Source organism: Hibiscus syriacus, unplaced genomic scaffold (genome assembly GCF_006381635.1).
Source record: "Hibiscus syriacus cultivar Baekdansim isolate YM2019G1 unplaced genomic scaffold, ASM638163v2 tig00008483_pilon, whole genome shotgun sequence".
NCBI classification, from domain to species: Eukaryota; Viridiplantae; Streptophyta; class Magnoliopsida; order Malvales; family Malvaceae; genus Hibiscus; species Hibiscus syriacus.
The window spans coordinates 875,068-877,925 of NW_024062165.1; positions in this window are offsets into that span (position 1 = coordinate 875,068).

Sequence of the window (2,858 nt, forward strand, 5' to 3'; positions counted from 1 at the left end):
GATGAACTACCAGTGGAACCTCAAATTTACAAAAAAATTGTATACGTCTGATTCAAGAAGGAAACTATGTGGCTTTTCATTTATCTGCATGTCCTTTAGCATCACTTGGTAGTTCTATATTACTGAGCTTTTCGAAGCTCACTCTATTACTCACCATTGCAGGTTAAAAGAATCGTACCACTGCAACTATTAACATCAGCAAAGGAGTTCTTCCGGCGTTGCTTGCAGAGTATGCTACATGTGATTTGAGGGAATGTAGATTGTATTTTGTTTTTTATCTGAGTTTTGAAAACCTATTTTATTTCTGAATAATAATAAATCATTTTATGAGTTTACATATTTTAAGAAAAAATTTAAATTTTCCACTATTTTTACGGTGGGTCGCTCAGGTGGCCCTAAGGTGACACTCCAGATTGGATTGGGTTATCCGTATCGGTCTGAGGGGGTTACATTTAGTGGTATCAGAGCCAGGTTTGAGTCAAAATTTTCAAGATAGACCGGTCGGTCGAATTTCAAAAGATGTCTATCAGTACATGCCCCTAAACTATAATCGTACTTCTCTGAGCCATAACTCCAAGGTTGAGTCCCTATCTATAACGAGTAAACCTAAGTTTTCTATCCGTTAGGACTCTACCATTGCATAAAGGAATATCAGTAATGACTGTCTAAATTTTGTAAAGCACCTCACGAGCCATGTGATAGTTACTCAATTGAGAAATTCCAAACAAACTCCAGAAATGAAATTGAGATATGTTACCGCTCTATGAGCCTATTCTCGTAATCAAGGCTGAATTGATTTCACAAGGATAAATCTGTTCTAATTATTTTATTAGAATGAGGGAGAGTTATGAAGAAAAAGTATACTCAACTGGTTAATGATTAATAGAGTGTCGGTACTTCTATAAAAGCTACTGAAAGATATGAAAAACTGATGGAAGTTTCATTTATGCAATTCTGTGACATGAATGAATTTCGAGGATGAAATTCTTTTAAGGAGGAGAGAATTGTCACACCCCAATATGGGGTTAGATTTCTTTTAGTTTAAATATATGAAATAATATGATGTTTGGTTGGCTAATAATTATTCTATTAGGCCATTAAGTTATTAAACAAATTGAAGATAATGAGTTAGGTTGAATATGGACAAATTGTTGTATGAGTGATAGATTAAATACATGGATTGATTTGTTTATATATATATATATATATAAAGATAATGGATGAGTGATATATTGAATACATGGGGTTGATTTGTTTTTATATATTTCATGATAATGGGGGAGTGAATGAATGATTACGGGGATTGAAAATAAAAGATTTTTCTATTAATAATTTATTTTAAATATTTGAAACCACAACTTGAGGATATCCTAATCTTGGTGTTGGAGATAAGATAGAGAGACTTCAATATAATAATAACAACATCAACGTGGCTATAAACAAAGAAGGGTTGGAGGGATAAGAGGAAGAAAACTGTCAAGGAATGATTGGGTATTTTAAATGGTAACAGGAGAAGCTATATTGTTCTTGGTGGGAGGCTTCACTTCGTGAAGTTTGAGACAAGAAAATTGAATGAGTGTTTGGATTTTATTTCTTCCAAGCATCTTCACTGCGATAGAATTGATTCCCATTATTGGAATTCTGAGGCCCCTGCCAACGAAAATGTAGTTACCAAGTTTTAAATCGGAGTTAACTTGGATCCTTCTCTGCCACCTGAATTAAGATTCGAGTTTTGGCAATGTCTTGTGTTCTCTATTCTGAGGTATGGCATACTGTTGGGAGGGACATAAAGCCACTTCGAAAATGGTATCTTGAGGCCATTGTACCACCTTTTGTTTCTGCTTTGAGGAGGTGGCGCCGACTCCTCTACCAAGTTCACAAAGCAGCGGAGACTTTTCAGTATTAACCCCAAACCCGAGCAGCTTTGTAATGAGATGCAGAGTCCGGGGAAAGTGAGAGCAGAAAACCGTGGGTGAAACTGGCCATGCAACAAGTAACATGCATAGAGGATGCTGTCATCTTCATTGCACTCGCGGCTGCCATTGACCATAGCTTTGGTATTTGGTTCATTACAACATGGATACAACTAGATTTAATAATTAAGAGTGTTGCATGCAAGAGACACTTCACGTGGGTTATGTGCCAATGCCCCACACACCAATTACTTGCAAAATGGGGTTATGACTCCCAAAAGGAAAATCACGTGGGAAGTGCCTTAAAAAATATAGTGGGAAATCGCATCATGAGTCTTCAAAGATTGGTAAGACCTTGGACTTGTCTCATAGTTTCCTTTAGTTTTAGTTTATGGCTCAATAGTGCAAATTGATTCGGTTCAGTCCCTAATTTTTAGTGATTAATTATTAAAGTAACCCCATAAGTATTCTATTAAACTAATTGGGTTTCCAAATTATTATTTCAATTCTAATAAGCTATCTTTATGGCGAGGAAAATTATTTGGATACGAGTTAGTAATTTTGATGGTCTGGATCGAGAGGAAAATATTGGAAGCTGAATCAAAGATCGAGGGCGTTCGAATGGAATTTAAATGGTCGACCAGTATGGCACGAAAAATCGAGGTAATACTTTACTACCTCTTTATGCTTTATGTAACATGTTGATAATGGTAAATGCATGGATAAGATAATGTTGATCACTTTTGTGAGTTGAATAATTTATACACTCGATATGAATGTGGTAGAAATTCTGTGACTGAATACGGATCGAATGACTAATATAGGAGATTGAGGAATTATTAGAATTAAATTACAAGTTTGTGATTAGTGATAAAGAAATCAAGTATGGATTTGTAACTTATATTTTATATCATCAAAGGTTAAATGTTAAAGATACTTGGAAGG